Genomic DNA, 17432 nt, shown 5'->3' on the forward strand with positions numbered 1-17432 from the left:
ATATTAAAGCTAGCCGTAAAGTTCATTGCACTAAAAACTGAATGTAATTAGCAGGCTGTTCAAATGTCTCATGGTGCCAATGTTAGAATAACGGAATTGTAGAGTTGGAAGGGAATCCTCTGAGGCCCATCTGGTCCAACCCCCTGCTACGCAGGAATATGCAGGTGGCCCATATAGGGATCAAACAGGCGATGCAACCTTGGCATTATCTGCACCACGCTCTAACCAACTGAGCTAACTGGTGATGGTGTTGTTACTTGGACCAATGTTTTCTCCCAGCCCATCACTGGTAGAAAAACTCATTACACCTGCTCAGAAAGTATAGTGCTTCCCCATGAAAGGTTAAGATGTCACATTCCCAGATAATAAGCATACAGTATTGACACAGCCACCTAGTTAGGCAATTTATCATAGACTAACTCTTACCGTTAACAGTAGTTGTGGCTCAACTGGTCTCTTGATATATTTGGGGTACAGGGGAGAAGAGATGAGCAAACAAGGTTGCACAGCAAAGGCATTAAACCTGTGCAAGGAATGGGCTGTATAAATGTTTTCTCTTAAATTTGGCAAACAGTTAAAAAGGAGTAAGTATTTTTAGTAACACTGCCTGAAAACGTGTGGATTTTGAGTCTTAAGAAAATGTTAGGTAACTCTGTTGTAAGTTGTGGGTAGGAACTTAAATAGTCTACCTTGCTTTCTCACTCATAGTAAGTTGCCAGCAGATCAAATGAATATTATGCAAACCTCAAAATTAGGTGAACTCACTCAGGTGAAGTGTAAGAATATGATTTAGAAGCAAAAGTTCTCAAATACTCAACTCAGTATTCACATGACATTACATGTGGTCACACGATCAGTGTTGATGCTTCACCCATATAAGGTGATAGTTGCTACCGACACACTGCAACCTGTTGCATAAATGCTGTAGGAAGGCAGCTGGGGACTGCAATAAGCCATGCCTCTGTTGATATCATGCTGCACCAAGGCTTGTCCCTTAGGGAACTCCCCAGCTGCACAGGCTGGGAAGAAGCACCAGCTGCACAAAACACAACTGGTTTTAAGTGACTTACATGCTGGCTTTGCCCAAAATTTCAGACCCACTTTACCACTTTCCCAAACATTATTGCATAAGGTACAGTTATATGAATACAATACGTAAGGATAAAGGACAAATGTTAAATATACATTAAAAATATTTTCTTGAGTACGAAGTTCTCTTTTAATGACTCAAGTCTCAGGAGCTTCCCTTGTCAACAACATACAACCCTCCAGCGAGCAAGATTACCAATTAAATCAGAATGCCTGAGTCCTGTTTACCACTGACAGAGAGAAAAATAAGTTAAAAACAAGTCAAAACATTTTATGCAGGTGATGTGCAAGCTTTCAGTTCTAACTAGGTATTCTGCTTTTAACTTTTCTCTCTTTTACAGGTCAGGTTTTTAATGCCATATTTATATTCTGCTTTCCCATCTAGGTAGGGAAATCAAGGTGGATTCCTTTTAGAAGATATCTGAAGGCAGTCCTGTATCAGGAAGTTATTAATGTTTGACATTTTATTATGTTTTTATATTTTGCTGGAAGCTGCCCAGATGGGTGGGGTATAAATAAAATAAAATAAAATAAAATGTATTGTTATTAACAATAATAATGATTCCCATTCACCAGGTAGCAGTAAAATCCATGTTAATAAGTCCTCTTAGGTAACTGTCTTCTTATGACACACAGTATAGTATGTAAAATGCTATAATAACCAGTTTTTATTGTTAATGGAAGGTCAGCAAGAAAGAAGGTAAGGTGCCTTTTAGGGAGAGTAATTGGATAAGAATAGACAGAGACGTTTCAGTGGGGTGATGTGTACGGGGGAAGGGCAGTAAAACCATGATGGCATTTGCCTGAGCTCTTTAGTCAAGGCTGTGGGTTAGCACTGTTAAGTCAAGTGTACAGAGCTAGAATTTGAATGGTGGCTAGTCTGAAGTAATATTTCTCTCTCTGAATGAAGCCATTTTTATAGTACATTGACAGTGTTTAAAAGGCTACACATATTAGCTTAGTAATCCTATAAGGGAGACCAATACGGTAATATCACCTAATATGTTGGTGGAGAGGGGCTGAGAGACAGCAACTTGCTTTAAGCCACATAGTCAGTTTACAGCTGGGGTGAAATCTGAATTTGGGGACCTCCTAGTTGATAATCTTAGGAACTACAGCACATCAACTTTTAGTATTTTTCTGAAGAAAGAGATTTAACTATTGCTGTTAGTACCCTACAATTTCTATAAAATATTATGGTTGAATATCTATAAAACTGTGATCTGTCAACTGTTGCACCTGTCTCATATTTAGCTTGTTTATGATGTACAAATAATTTTACTGGCTGGTATACCACATAGCAACATTACACCTAGATTGGTAAGCAGAGAATTGGGTGGGAGAGAGAAGAGAAACCAGAGAAGAGGGATAAAATAGTACTATTTTGAACACAAGGAGATGACTAAGCATTTGATTAACACAAACTTCAAGCCTTCACTAACCCATTTATTGTTGCAAAAAATCCCCCCCCAAACACTGTTGCAGGGTAACCAGCTTTTTTTAAGAGCCAGAGGAAGGAAGCCTGCATGAAATAAAAAGAAATGCTCATGATTACTAATGAAAGCTGGAAAGGAATCCGAACAGAAAGGAAGCCACACCCTAAAGCTGCACACAAATTCAGACCACATCCAAGTTCTGTTTGTTAACTCACAGAAGCCAGCACATGATGCAGTTCAGATTTTCTTTGCATTTCTAAACAAATTTTCAGAAAGTGATTACCATTATAGCTTTTAGAAAGCAAACAAGAGTTTTCAACATCTTGAGCTTAGACATGTAATATCAAGTATATAATGCATAGAGAAACAAGAAAATATGCTAGAAAAAATTACTTAGTGCAAGGACAGGCCGACTTCTGTCTTGCATAGCCTGCTTTTTAAAAAAATTGTCCACGTTAAATTTTCAAAACAAAAGAACACATTCAGGAGGATCTCAACAGTTAAAGCAGAACTGACCTGCATTTAACAATCCCAAGTACACATTCTTCCTTAAGAATGTATTAAGTGCATACATGGAGCACACCAAGCTGCATCTGACCCAGAATTTGACAACAGAGATCCCAGTGATCAGCAGGCACTAGATGGGTCCTCTGGAAAGCAACCACCAGTCTGCTGGCAGACCACATTCTATGCGTGCCCTTGCAGAGCTCTTTAAAAGAAACAATATATTCTTAGAAACAGGTAAAATTCCAATCTTGCCCTTTTGCCTCAGGCACTTGACCCTGTGTAATTTACAAAATACTACAAGCAAAACACCACAAGCCCTTGCCCCAAAGAACCTGCAATCTAGATTTCCTCCTGAAGTAGAAAAGAGAGGCAAGGCTGACAAGAGACAAGAGGCTTAGTGGTGCTAGTCAGTTGGCCACTTAGAAAGACTAAAATAAAGGCTTCTTTTACAGGTTTGTTATAAGGTTGGAATTCACAGCTGCTGTAAGGACAAGATTTAATTTAATAGCAGCAGTAGTAGTGATGACTTATTAGTTGCTTGTTATACAAGGTCTCCAAATCACTTCCTACATATTTTAAAACACAAGGTTGTTATCTAGTGCTATACCTAGACAAGGCACATTGAAATTGAAGCACATGACTAAGGGTCATTTTTTTCAAAGAGTCTACTCTGAGTACAGCTTAGTTTTCTACAAGCCATTAAAAATACGTAAAAATACATTATCATATCAACAAATTCACACAAAAGCACATGCAATCCATAAACACACACCACAAAACAACCCACCCACTCCCAGCATAACAGCAGCAGAAAGCTTTGGCAGCACACTAAGATCAAAACAACATCATCACACTCTATCAAAGCCTTGGGGAAAAGCAAAGTTAGCAATCTCAAAAGGGTATTGAGGGATAGGACACAGAACATTATTATTTATTAAATTTATATACCACCCTTTATCAGAAAATCATAAGGAAGTTCACAGCATAAAATATACAGCATATATGTATATGTAATCATGGAATGACGAACCAGATCGTGTAGACAGATGATGCTTGCCAAATTTGCAGAAAACACTAAGCCAAGTTATTTAGTTTGTTTAAAGCATAAGTTGCTTGTTGGGCACACAACCTGAACACCTATGTTACATTCCTCCCTTTGTCTAGCAAGCATCAACAAACCACAAGTCCTGACTTAGTAGAATGTCTGAACCAGTACTTGTGGTTTGTTTTTTCTTCAAACAAACCATGATTGGGAAGCCAAGAACAAACCTTAAGCTTTGCATTGTGTCTCTTTAGATACTGTACTATGCTAAGTCAAGACTTGTGGTTTGTTGCTCCTGGTGGGATGAAGGGAGAAGTGGAATGGGAGTACACAACACATTTTGCCTTTGTGTTACATGTGAATGCGGAAATTTGGAAAAGATTTCTCAGGAAAGATGTCTCACCTTGTATTTTGATTTAAAGAAATGACCAACAAATTCTCTCAAGATTATGGTTATGGTATCCAACTATACACAAACCGTCGAAAACACTTGGACTTACAGAAGGCTAAATACAGCGCTATCTGGTACAAAGCTAACATATGTTTAAAGTCTCCTCGTGTCAATCAGCTGAATCGCCAAGCTGATGGTTCAGCAAAGCTTAGAAAGCAAATTCCAGTAGCAGTGCACTTCTTCTCTCCATTAAAAACAACTAAAAACACTATGCATTTAAAAGAAATCAAACAAGTAGAAACAATCTGTTGTAAACTGCTTAGATCAACTACCTGACTCCAGCTGTGTTCGAGAAAGCAGTGTCACTCATAATTCAACGTAAATGTAAAGTAAACGTGTACTATTTTGTGCTGAAATACACACCAGTTTTGGAACAAAGCAAAGAACAGTTTTCATTTGCAAAAAACATTTACTTCGGCCATTTTGTAGCAGCGTTCTGGAATTAAATGCAAAGTCTTTGTTAGGTGTAGTGAACTGGGTAGGCTAATCTAGTGAAACCTTTTCAAACATTTTTGTAGCAAGTCTATGAATTAGTTCTACACAATGCCTTCCATTGCAGGTTGCCTTGATGTGTATCATTTTACAGAACATACAATTCTTTGTATGTATAAATGTTGTTATATGTAATGTACTTGCAACCTACCAGTTCAAGTGCTGGACTAGGACCTGGAAGATCAAAATTCAAATTTCCACTCAGTCATGAAGCTCACAGGGTAACCTTGGGCTAGTCACCATGAAGTAGCCTAACTTACTTAACATCAGGAAGAACTTTCTGATGGTAAGAGCTGTTTCAGTGGAACAGACTCTCAAGAGGTTGTGGACTCTCCCTCATTGGAGGTTTTTAAGCAGAGGTTGGATAGCCATCTGTCATGGATGCTATAGCTGAGCTGAGATTCCTGCATTGCATGGGGTTGGACGACGACCCTTGGGTATCCCTTCCAACTCAAATGATTCCATAATTCTACTTCACCAGGTAGTTGCAGCAGGAGAACCATGTAAGTCACCTTGAGTTCTTTGGAAAAAGGTAAGATATAATGTATATAAATAACCCTGACTTGAGGGGGAAATTTCTTAACTTGTACACTTACAACATGTAAACTTGACTTGCAAATACCCATTTGCCTGGTCACCTGTGGTGTTTAAGCATCTGCCCACATACATCTCAAGATCAGACAATAAAAAGATGTGCTAAGATAGTCTCTCTCTATTTCCTGGAAGGGAGAAAAGCACACTCCAAGTCTGTCTCGGAATACAGCCTTCTATAAAAACAACCACCACAGAAAGCTACACAATGGGTTTCACTCTTCCTGCCTGCCTTTAAAACCAGGGGTGCCAAAACTTTTTTTCAAAGAGGGCCAGATTTGATGAAGTGAACATGCGTGAGGGCCAACCAAGTTGTTGAGCTTTTAGATGCAAAGCTGTAAACAAGATGCAACCTTGTGCACAGCTGTAGCCATCCTCTCTGTGCTTCTGGCAGATAGAAGATGTGGAGGCTGGAAGCTGCCTGTACGCGCTGAAGTATTTCACAGCTAGGAAACATGGTGGAGCATGGAGGTGTCTGGCCACTGCCTCATCTCATCAGTGTCAGAGACACAGCCAGAGGGAGAAAGATGGCAAAGTGCTCTGGTGACAATTAACCCAAAGGGACTACGGTTGGGTAGCTCCCTGCAACTTTACCGTCTAAGCTCTGAAGTTGGAGGGAGGGAATAGAAGGCGCACCAAGTGCTTCCTGAGTGAAGCACTCATGCCACATTTTCTGTGCCTGGAAAAACATGCATGGGAGGATAGAGAAAAGCAAGACGGTGCAAGTAGATTTGGTTTCTATAGTATCCTTACTGCAAAGCTAGTGAATAATAATAATAATAATAATAATAATAATAATAATAATTATTATTTATACCCCGCCCATCTGGCTGGGTTTCCTCAGCCACTCTGGGCGGCTTCCAACCAAATATTAAAAACAGTATAGCATGAAACATTAAAAACTTCCCTAAAAAGGGCCGCCTTCAGTTGTCTTCTAAAAGTAAAATAGTCTCTTATTGCCTTGACATCTGCTGGGAGGCTTCCTTCCCACTCTCAGGCCAGAGGTTCTGTGTTTCTGCTCCAGAGCTTACATTTGGAAAGATTCAACAGGGGGAACCTAACTATAACCACAAAAAAACCTTGCTACATTGAGATCTTTACAGCTAAGGCTAAGTATGCTGTTTCCTCTCCCCCAGATAAATGTATTTCATACTAAAGAAACCAAATCTGTGAATCCCAAATTATATAAACATATACATGACATTCGACTAAATAATTTACCAATCTCCATCCTACCCTAAAAGATTCATGCAGGAAACAGCATATTAAAATTTAAAAAATCAAAGGATTTCAATTATATTGGCCAGGAGAAGCTTACTACAGGGCAAGGGTGAAACACGTGCAATGAAAATGGAATGGAGAAGAAGGAACTAGGATGATGACAAAGGAAACGGATCTAGTTACAGGAAATGGAGCTATTCCAACTTTAAACTTCTCCCTTTGGTATTCAAGTTTCCCGACTCCACACATTTTGAAACCTCACTGGGCGGCCAATAATGGCTGAAGAGAGAGAAAAGTCTGTGTTTTTCTAATTGAAGCAGATTCTCAGGAATATGAATTCTGTACCAGAATAGAGTCCTAGCACTGCATGTGCAGGCACAAAACATACAATTATCTATTTTTAGCAGCTCTGCAGGACAACAAAATGGCCTGGTTTACACATCACTTTAAACCACAGCTAGCTTCACTATGACATAAAGGTAAATATACAACATGCCGGTACATGGAGTAAAATCACAGACTCTGCTCTCCTTCCCCTTGTGCACTAGGAACTACTACGCCAGGCATCCCCAAACTGCGGCCCTCCAGATGTTTTTGCCTACAACTCCCATGATCCCTAGCTAAGAGGACCAGTGGTCAGGGATGATGGGAATTGTAGTCCAAAACATCTGGAGGGCCGAAGTTTGGGGATGCCTGTACTACACCATGGTTTGGTTTTTCTCTATCCAAACAAACCACAACCTGGAACCAAGATTTGTTCTTTCCTTACTGCTTGTGGTTTTAGGAAGCCAAACCACGAGTCCTGGTTCGGATGTAACACTAAGCCAAACCAGTGTTAGAAACTCAGAAATATAAGCTAATTGACAAATGACTCCTTAAATCACAAATTCAAGCTTCAAGGAAAATATTTCAGATTCTTCTCTAAGTGACATTTTCCCTTCCCCATATTTATTTACCTACTTTATTTATATAACTGCCTCACAGGAAAAGTACAGGAAGCCAGTGTGCTATAGTGGTTAGTGTCAGACTTAGGACCTGAGAGAGATCATAAGGTTGTTGTAAGGAGGAGGTTGAACTATGTACTCCTTGATGAAAAAGGTTGGGTTATTAATGCAATAAATAAGCTCTTCTGCTTACCTGTTTAAGAAAGCTGGAGGGGCCAGCCAGATGGAGATGTCAGTCGCCAACCTGGCATCCAGAGATCTCCATGTGTCGCAACTGGACCCACTTCAGTAGCAAAATGCACCTGAACACCGAGCCAAACCATAGCTTAGCTCATGGCAGGACCAAGAGGAGCAAAGCAGTTACCATTGTACTCCATGCGCCCATTGTTAAGCTTAACTGTGGATTAAAGTAACATGTGACCCAGTCCAATGTCACACACATATGACACTAATTATCAAGCTCTTGCTCTCTATTCCGTATGTTTCAGGATTAAACATCCACAGTCATTTCACTTTGCTGTTTCCTTAAGGCACACTTAAAAGAAGCATTTCTATTAATGATCATCTCAGTTAAGGTTTATAAACATAGTTTTTGAATTTTTTATTTCATTTTATAATGTATATAAAACACAGAGAACAATTCTAACAGGTGAACCCTATGAAATAGGCACATATAATGAGTACAGTTGCACATGGATTAAAGCAATGAAGTCCATGTAAAGACTTTCGTTATCAGATTATCAAGTATAGTTCCATATTTGCCAGGTTTGGGACAAGGGTTGCCTTGAAAATGAGAGTACTGCTGTATATGTTATAAAATAATGCCAAATCACATTAAAAGTTTCTGGAGGTTTTAGTCTTGTCAAAATCTCAAACTGTGCATAATTTCCTCCGTTATACCTCTATTCCAGAGAGAATAGTACCAAACATCCAACATAAGAGTTTGGGCTGTTTTAAGGTTTATAAATGCTAACCTACAAACAGTTGTGCTCACAATGGATCAAGATTGGATCTAGGAAATTATCGTTACTGGAAAACATGTGCTCTCCATCCACAAGGACAAAATGATGTGCACTCAGTGCCTTCTGAAGGAGCATTTTCATTACAACAATAAACTGCAGCCCACTAATAAGTGTAAAATAATCCAGATCTTCATAAGTAGCCTAATTATAGCTTCATCAATTATATGTTGCTGGCTATAATATGATATAATGTTGGGGGAAGGGAGTGACAGGGGATAATGGGTATGCTTTGTAATTTTGAAAAAAGAAACAGTTTGAACAGGAAAAAAGGTAGGCTGTCAAATGCTCTTTAAATAGAGGCAGTGAAGGCCTCCAGCTTGGATGGCTTTAACAGAGGATTAGACAAATTCATGGAAGATAAGGCCATCAATGGTTGCTAGTCACGACAGGTTTTACTCTCCACAGCATGAGGCAGTTTGTCTTTGAATATCAAATCAAATCACAGGTGGGTAAAGCACTGCTGTGCTGAGGTCCTGCTTTTGGACTTCCCATAAGCATCTGTCCAGACACTGGGAGAACAGGATGATAGAGTAGATGGGCCACTGGCATCAGAACATAAATAACACCTGGATTATAATTATCCCCTCTTCCCTAGGATTACCAGAGTGCAGAAAATTGTGTACTGCCACGTTTAGAAGACTGTCTTGAGACATTCTATGTTCTATATACAACCACAGTAGATACTGGGGTGGGGAGCATAGCTGCCAAGTTTTCCCTTTTCTCGCGAGGAAGCCTATTCAGCATAAGGGAAAATCCCTTTAAAAAAGGGATAACTTGGCAGCTATGGTGGCGAGTGAGATTTGGAAGTGAGGGGTGGGCACAAAGAGTTTAAAGCTGACTTTTATACTGAGGTTGTCATTTTAAGATATATTGAGCTCAGTTTTGAAGCTATAATTTCCTGCACAAAAATGTATTTTTGTATGCCCCCGCAGTACATATTTAAAAATCAAAGGAGCACTGCAAAACATTCAGGGAAGTTAACAATCCAACTTATAAATTATTTCCAATACATATAAACCGAGGGTTGATGAATGAGGTCAGTTCATTTTAAAATGCAGACTGAACTAATTTATCCACCATCCCTATGCAGAACATGCAAACACAAAAGAACACAGGCACAAAGGACACAATTTGAGGCAACAGTTAAACTGTTTGTAGAGGACAGATCTTTCATACAGCTGCTGTGCCTGAAAATTTTGACATGTTTATTTACTAGCTGTCTCATGTGAGGAGCCTCTATTTAACTTAATAGAGGCTTATTACAGCATGTTAAGAGGTGGCATACTTTAACTTGTTTAAAATCGAGTAAGGGCAGCCTGCATTACAGATACATCATAATTAACCTAACATTTTAAGAGATTAGGCTAATATACTATCCCAGTTAGCATGTTAACTAAACCACAGTTTAGCATTACATAGATAATTGATTCTAATCAAAGTGTAGCTGAGCTCACATGGTCAGAACTTCTGCCAAGTTTAGTTTCACTTTCAAAGAATCTCAAATTAGCATTCTGCATTAATTGAAGGTCTTAGTTTACAACAACCATGGTTAGCCAGCTTTCTTTCACTTACCGTATTTTTTGCTCCATAAGACGCACTTTTTTCTTCCTAAAAAGTAAGAGGAAATGTCTGTGTGTCTTTTGCAGCGAATGCATGGTCCCTAAAGCCGAATTGCCCAGGGGTGAAAGGCAGATTGTGCTTTTTTAAAAAAAGAAAAAGAAAGAAAGAAAGAGCTAAAGGCTAACAAGAGGGAAAGGGTGTAGAAAGGAACCCGCTCAGCAGCTGATTGCAAGAGATTGGGGAGGGAGATAAGGGATGCTAGCTCCCTTCCCGGCCCCACCCCCTTGCCCAGGCCACCATTGTTGAATGTTCTGCAGTTGGTAAGTAATGCAAAACGGATTAATCCATTCCAGACTTTTAACATGAATGTTACTCTCTAACAAGACCCTTGATCCATAAAATGAAAACAATAATCAATGTACTGTACTATAAAATAAATAAGACAGTATAGTCATCATTTGGGGGGGGGGGCTTTTATCCATTTCCACAGTCACACAATCAATCAATCAGCTGAACTGGGTTCCACACAGTCACAAAAACAAATTAACCGAAAAAGCCTCAAAAACAAAAATGCAAATAAATAGCAAAACCAAAAGTGCAAAATACAGTGGTACCTTGGTTCTCAAACTTAATCTGTTCTGGAAATCTGTTCCGAAATGTTTGAAAACCAAGGTGCGGCTTCTGATTGGTCCAGGCCCCCCGGAAACAATAGCCGACAGCTGCATCGGACATTTGGCTTCTAAAAAACGTTTGAAAACCGGAACACTTACTTCCAGGTTTTTGGTGTTTGGGAACCAAGGTGTTTGAGAACCAAGGTACTGCCATTAACAACATTAGCAATTCAAATGCAACTTGGTGTGTGTGTGTGTGTGTGTGTGTGTAAGATATTGTTTCATATCCAACAAAATTATACCATAGAGTAGATCCATCAAAATTTATGTGCCTTAGCTAGTCATGTCTATTAACTTCAATGGTCTATTTTGAGTAGGACTAACAATAAATACAACCCATTGCATTTCTGGTTGAAGATTAATTTCCAGTCGTCATCAGAATTGATGCTGGCTGCAGTTGTAAAGGGTGTCATGACATGGAAGCAAGATTCCTTTGATTTCTTTGGCACTTTCCACGTCCTTTTCATGCCAGAGAGAGGTCTGTACTCATACAATGGTTGGGGGATATTGAGATGGCAAAGACTGTTTGAATGGGGAAAGGTTAAGAATTTTTTTTCTTCTGGTTCATTCTGTTGGGGTGCTGCTTTCACTACCCATCCTGAGCAACAGGGTTGGCATAGTTCACATAAATTCCTAGCTATTTACATAAACATGTCTTTAAAAGGGCTAGACCAGTGATGGGCAACCTTTTGAGCTTGGTGTGTCAAAATTCGCCAAAAAAACGAGCATAACTCGGGTGGTGTGTCTCTTCGAGAAAAAAACCATAATTTCGCGATATTTATAGTTCAAATAACAAAAATGTATAATTGTAATATATAATTGTATTTAATAAACCAAAAACTAATTTAACCAAACCAAAAACCCCTTATTTATCATAAAGTGCCCAGAGTTGTTGAGCTTTTTGGGGGGAGTTGCTGACCAAAGTTTGGGAGGTTTTTTGGGGGGGTGCAAAAGTTGCTTTGCTTTTGGGGGGGGATGTGCCCCAAAGCTGCTGCGCTTTTTTGGGGGGAAGAGAACAGAAATAAATGATGAATAATACCTTCGCTGGAACTAACATGCAGCACCGACATAGTCTGCCAAAGCGCCAAAAAAACTCAGCACAGAACGGGTTAAAAAACGAACGCTGTTACACCCAATCATAGTCTGCCAAAGCGCCAGAAAAAAACAGCACAGAAAGGGTTAAAAAACCAATCTCTGTAACAGCAGAGACAAGCTCTAGCAGAGAAGAGTGGGAGAACAAAGGGGGGGGGGGACAACAACAACAACAGCCCGATTGGCCATGCCAGCAGTGAGGGCTCTGCGTGTGTGTCATAGGTTCGCCATCACTGGGTTAGACCATTGTTCCATATACGGTACCTCTACACTGCCTACACCAACTGGCAATGTTCTCAAATGAACATGAGAGGTATCTTTAAGGGGCAAAAATGATGTGACAAATACAGCTGACCCACCCTCAAAAGTTAGAGGAGTTCCCCTCCCCTCCTTTCAACCAAAACACAAAGTAACAAAGACTTTCCAGCTTGTAGTCTCACATCTGGCAAACTGTGTAAGTCACTTCCTGTTTAGAGCAGGCGTTTCCAACTGCTCGCTTTCCTGTGATGCAGAAAACCTGTGTTTATTTTATACACACATACATACACTCTCTCTCTTAAGATGGCTCTAAGCACCTAGGAAATGCTGTTAAAAAAATAATTGGTTTATTGCGCTCTGAAAAAGTTAAAGCGTTTTTGTGTTCATTCATATATATACTTGAAAGGTTTCTAGGTGAATCAATATTTTGATTAGGAATGACTGATTTAGTACTGCAGTAAAGCCACCACAAAACTAGGATTGCACTGCTGAAAGGCAAGATAAGGGACGGGGGCCTCTAAGTGCAAGAAATATAGCTTATTAGGGGTACAATGCAGTTCAGAAAATTCCTTCTTCAAGTCCAATGTACAGCATACACAGGATAAGGCAGGTATCCCCAAACTTCGGCCCTCCAGATGTTTTGGACTACAATTCCCATCTTCCCCGACCACTGGTCCTGTTAGCTAGGGATCATGGATATCTTAATAAGCAACTTAATATCTTAATAAGCCTAATTTAGATCCTCTGACACTGGACAAATACTACTAGTCTCTAGTTTATTGGGTACCACAAGGTTCTATATTGTGTTCCCTGCTTCAAATATTTAGGCTACAATGACACCTGTAGGCTTATGGCATGCAGTGTTAACTTTCTTTTTCATATCCTAATGTCAGGGAGGGCTGCTGTAATTCTAAACTAGTGCCCAGATGGTTCTCAAATGGATATGGGTAAACAAGCTGAGGTTAAACTGAGACAAGACAAAGGTGATGTTGGGGTGGGAGATTCCCTCACTATGGAAGGGCTACAACTAGGCTACAACTGATGATAGATGGGGTAGCACTCCCTCTAAAATACTACAGTTTGGGAGTGCTCTAGGATTTGGCACTGACTGGGGAAGTCCAGGTAACATCAGTGGCTAGGAGTATGTTTTATCATTTTTAATGGTATGTTAAATGCAGCCCCTTCTGGGGAGGACAAACAGGAATCCATGCTCCAGATAGACAACTGTAATGTACTCTGTAGGACTACTGTTAATGACTGTCTTGAAACTTCAGCAGGTTCAAGTCCTGATGGGTATATGACAGTCCACTGTAATATACCAGCTATGCTGGATACCAGTGCTCAAACTGGGCTGCTGGTGTTAACCTTGAAACCCTAATGATTTGGGATTGAACTACTAGATGACCGCCTACACCTGTACCATCCTTCTCATGCAGTGAGATCATGCAGAGGTATTCTTGGTGTATCCACATCCAACTTCTTTGAGATGCATGACCACATCTTTAGATCTCCCTCCCAGTAGAGATATAGTGTGTAGGTACATGTCAGGCTTTTCTGAAAGTCTTAGACATTTTAGTTGATTGGCTTTCCCTAGGTAACGTTTTGTCCCAGTCACCAGATGAGTGATGGTGCACTGTTACACTACTGCAGTTCTGAGTGTTTTCCTAATAATGGATTTTAAAAATACTTGTACTTTTTATTGCTGTGTCTTTTATGAGCTTTGCTTGGAAAAGCAACATTTTTAAAAATACCTATAACAATAAAATCCATTTGTCTACAGTGATAGCATTAGAACCAAGTACTGGTCAGCAGTAATTTAAGTATGTGCAAAACCCTGCTTGCTTCTTTACATATCATCCCAGTCCAACAGATTCATGCTGTTCTAGTCACAGACTACACCACAAAATCACAGGCAAACATGCTTAACATGTTCAAGTGACGGGGTGTTCTATATAGCTTTCTCCATATAAAAGGATAACCATTGTGGTTCTTTCCTAAGGCAGGGGTAGGGGAACCTGTGGCCCTTCAGGTGCTGCTGGACTCTAATTGCTATGAACTGGCTCAAGCAGATGGAAATTAAAGAGTCCAACAGCATAAAGGTTCACAGGCTCACCACACCTGCTCTAAAGGTTCAGAGCTACTTAAAACTCAAGGAAATCCTCACACAGAACTAAGAATCCTACCTTATACTTAAATACAGGCCAAAGTAACAGAGCAGTTTTTAAGATGCTTGTATGCATCTTTTCTCTGTTCCTTATCTCTTCCAAGTAACCAGGCTAATGACATTTCTTCTTTGATTAACAACTTGAAATACATTAATGCACCAAAATTCCAACAGGACGACTTTGAGCAGGGCTAACATTGAACACAACCCAACACCTGGCACTTCCCTCACCCCCTAGTAACAGAGATGGAAACAACCATTTCCTGATTTAAACTAAGCTTCTTCCCAGTGCTCAGTTGTGAAGACCTGTGCCTTTCTGATTCCTGGGAGCTGGAGGAGCAGAGGATCTTCTAGGCCAGCTCAGCAATTATCACCCTTGTACCACTATTCCAATTCCTGGTTGAGACCAACCAGTGTTCAAAATTCCCCAGGGGTGAGGTGTGTTTTGCTACTGGTATGGGTCCAATTGTGGCTATGTGGAGATTTCTGGGTGCCAGGTTGGCAATCACAGTTTAAAAACCTCTGCCTAGTCAAGTCACCCCAAGCAAGAAATCTTATGATGCTTCTATGAAAAGCTAGTAACTTCTCTTATTTCTGACTGCTGCATTTGGGGCAACTATATTTTGACTGGCATTCTATCACTTTAATATACTATATACTATGTAATTCTTCCCTGACACCCAAGAATTCTTGGAATAGAAAGCAGCCTTCAAATTTTGATCCACACAATGCTAAATGCTCCTATTACAGACATTGCACTACACTCCTAGACCTACATCTTCACTAAGATTCCAAGAAACCCCGTTACTAAAGGTTCATCTTCTAGCACAAAGATCTCTCTAGCAGACAGAACCATTATATGCAATCATCATTTCTGAAGTGTTTATTATCAGGGATGAGGGAATCTTTTTACTGTTAAGGGCTGCATTCCCTTGATGCAGTAATCTGTCGTAGGCTGCATGTCTGCAGTTAGGGGAGACAGATCAACACCCACCGCAAGATAATCATTACTCTCCGCCTGCCCCCCCCCCACCTCTCTTGTATAGTATGAAGGAATTGCTGACTACAGGGGGGTTGCAAAGCATCTAGATATGCAATGCACTGCCTAGTACTGCATTTCCCCTGCATTAGCTCCTTGAGGCTGGGTGAAAGCCTAGTGCTAGATATTATTGCCTTTCAGAACTCAAAGGGTTCCATGCTCAAGAGACTGGCTAACTTCTCATTACAGTCTCACACTCACTTGGGCTGCACAAATCCTGAGTGGATGCCAAGCATCTTTCAGAAACAAATGTTCAAAACAAGATTAAAACATTGGGTTAAGTGCAATTCAGACAGGCACAAAACTGAAAGAGAGCAAATTGGTTATTAATGTAAAATTACTTATGTGTCCTAAGGTGAACAGCATTTCCAATTTCAATACATTTGCATTTTTTACAAATTTTTTTACATACATTGAATTATCTCCTTCCAACTGGTTAGATTTTCACTATGATAAGGACCAGATGGAACCCTATCTTCAATGGATAATAACTACTAGAACAAAAAACATTCGGTGGAAATTAAAGACGTGCCCGTGGCTGAGGACAATTGTTTGAACCATTTCAATGGATATGGGGTGGGGTGGGAAGGGGAAATTGTATGGGAAAACTAACAAATCTCACGAAATCATATGGGAAATACATTTGCATTAAACATAAAACTGTATCCTATTAAACGCTCTAGCTAGTGTTTGACAATCACCAATTATGGCTCATGGTTCATTTTGTCACAATTACCTAAGCAAGGTAAAATTCCTATTCCACTTTGTTTGCCGTAGGAGACTACATCGTAGACCAAACCTACTGTTTCTGCCAAAAGCAAGGTTACAGAACCATGCATTTGTCAAACTCCATCCATCTTCATGAGTCAGTGGGGCCATCCTTGATACTGTAGTTTTGCAGCTGCTGGATTCCTGCATAGCTTTTAAGCTTGTTGGGCTCCTTTGAGCTCCCACCCTTGCCAGCCATTTCTTTCTTGTAGGATCTCAACCAAGCATCAGTATGTATGCAGTGTTAGAAATGCAGATATATAAGCTAGATACCGAATGGCTCCTTAAACCAGAGTCGCCAAACGGTTGCCAAAATGGAATGCCTAGTTGCCATTTTGGGGCCAGGTGACTTTTTCGCCACCTGGAACTTTTTGGTTCTTGAAATCCATTCTGATTGTGCAGATAAAATACAATGGACAGAATTCTACAGGATGTGTTGCTAGTGTATGAAAACAGTCAAGATCCAAGGATCTCCAGACATACACCTCCAGATGGTGGAGACATCAGGTGCCATCCTAGCACATGGGCATCTTCAAGTGGTTGTAAGTGGCCAATAGTAAGGTACAAAATGTACCTGGTGAATTTCAAACACTTTCTGTATTTGTATACTTGCTTATTTGTTGCCAGAATTTGTGTGAATCTAGGGAAGATGAAACTTATGATCAAACTGAAATCTTTGAAGCAATAGTGTGTATTAAATTTAGAGAGCCACTACACTCCTTTCCAAAAAGATATAGTTGTGACAGCAACAAACTTTATAAGTGTTTAAATAAGAACACCAATTGCCACCTCATGCAGAACTGCTGTCATTAGTTCAAGTGATTTATGAAAGTAACAGCTAAGTCTGTTGTTAAAAGGTGGGAGTTAACACAATCTACCTAGTTTTCAAAAGCAACTGGGACCAATTAGAAATGATAAGATTTCAACATACTGATTGGTCAGGCTATGTGCCAGCCATAATAAACCTAGGACTTAGTAACCTGCAGTGCACATAAAACCTAGGACTGCATGATTACCTATAAACATTAAACAAATGGCTGATCTTTGATCAAGCACCTCTGGTCAGCAGTTATCAATTCGTATAT

General features: G+C 39.9%; 1 protein-coding gene across 13 annotated transcripts in view; it reads right to left on the reverse strand.

The window, feature by feature from the left end:
- GNB1 (G protein subunit beta 1) overlaps positions 1 to 17432 on the reverse strand; it is a 74045-nt gene that overhangs the window by 44504 nt on the left and 12109 nt on the right. For 6 of the 13 annotated variants that reach the window (XM_088671645.1, XM_035121158.3, XM_088671642.1 and 3 more), the window contains exon 2: positions 10368 to 10403. The exons of 6 other annotated variants lie outside the window; for them this stretch is intronic. The gene's annotated coding sequence lies outside the window, so the exon portion shown is untranslated. Of the gene's footprint in view, positions 1 to 7785; positions 7865 to 10367; positions 10404 to 17432 lie in introns of all 13 variants that reach the window. One more of the 13 variants, XM_088671641.1, reaches the window with a different exon arrangement.

Source organism: Zootoca vivipara, chromosome 6 (genome assembly GCF_965207765.1).
Source record: "Zootoca vivipara chromosome 6, rZooViv2.hap1.1, whole genome shotgun sequence".
NCBI classification, from domain to species: Eukaryota; Metazoa; Chordata; class Lepidosauria; order Squamata; family Lacertidae; genus Zootoca; species Zootoca vivipara.